At 40.1% G+C, this 1273-nt stretch overlaps 1 non-coding gene across 1 annotated transcript; it reads right to left on the bottom strand.

Moving 5' to 3' along the window:
* Positions 1-1166: 1166 nt before the first annotated feature.
* On the bottom strand, positions 1167-1273 carry LOC133053190 (U6 spliceosomal RNA). Its single transcript, XR_009692125.1, has one exon. It is a non-coding gene; the product is annotated as a U6 spliceosomal RNA (small nuclear RNA).

The following is a 1273-nucleotide window of genomic DNA, read 5'->3' as shown; positions in this document are numbered from 1 at the left end:
ATGATGTAGTTTTTGTTACTTCTACATACATGAAAACTGCTTAGAAAGCATCTCCACTGACAGGGTGCAGATAGGGGGTCTCAATTTTGGGAGGAAATCCTGGATCAAACAGTGAAGCACTCTTTATAAATGGTGTCCCACCAAAGACTTGTATGTGGTGCAAAATTGCAACACTGATAATTCTGAGTTGAAAAGGACTAATAAAATTCTATACTAAATAGTAAGAACTGCTGGAAATATTATAAATTTATTTTGCTTTTCTGTGTATTTCTAAGAGATTTACACCTAAATAAATGTAAATGATATGTTTCAATAAGAACAAGATAAGAACATCTAAATGATAAGGGATTGACTCATTGTACCACTCTCGGGGATTGAACCTGAGGAAATCATTTAAAAGAAAAAATATTTTCTGCATGTAAAGAAGTTTGCTCACAACAGTGCTGTTTATACGGGCAAAAAACCCCTGATAGATATGTATATTATTATCACAAAAGCAACCAACATTTGTTGAAACTTTACTGTGTGCCAAGCCCTCTACATACATTATGTCATTTGATTCTGACAACAGTCATCTAAGGTAGCTACTAATCTTATCCCTGTTTCATATATGAGGCACAAATGTGATAACTTGTCCAAGATCAAGGTGCCACCAAGTTCAATTCCTGGTGAAGGAACTCCTCTTGTATTGCAGTTGGCCACCATCTTTCTGTTTCCTCACATGATGTTTCCTCTGTGTGTGTATGCAGAAAGAGAGAGAGACATCTCTGGTATCTTCTCCTCTTATAAGGATATCAGATCCTATGGGATTAGGGCCCCACTCTTATAATCTCTCTATGTTCTGTGCTTAGTCTCTCAGTCGTGTCCGACTCTTGGTGACCCCATGAACTGTGGCCCATCAGGCTCCCATGTCGTTGGGAATTCTCCAGGCAATACTGGAGTGCCTTCCTCCAAGGGATCTTTCCAACACAGGGATCGAACCCAGGTGTCCCATTTTTCAGGCAGTTTATTTACCGTCTAGCCACCAGGAAAGCCCAAGAATACTAGAGTGGGTAACCTATCCCTCATCCAGGGGAACTTCCTGACCCAGGAATCAAACCAGTGTCTCCTGCATTGCAGGCAGATTCTTTACCAGCTCTCTCTCTTTTTTTTTTTTTATTTTTTTTTTAAATATGGAACGCTTCACGAATTTGCGTGTCATCCTTGCGCAGGGGCCATGCTAATCTTCTCTGTATCGTTCCAATTTTAGTATATGTGCTGCCGAAGCGAGCAC

This window comes from Dama dama, chromosome X, assembly GCF_033118175.1.
Source record: "Dama dama isolate Ldn47 chromosome X, ASM3311817v1, whole genome shotgun sequence".
NCBI lineage: Eukaryota > Metazoa > Chordata > Mammalia > Artiodactyla > Cervidae > Dama > Dama dama.
This window is presented reverse-complemented; position numbering and strand designations above follow the sequence as displayed.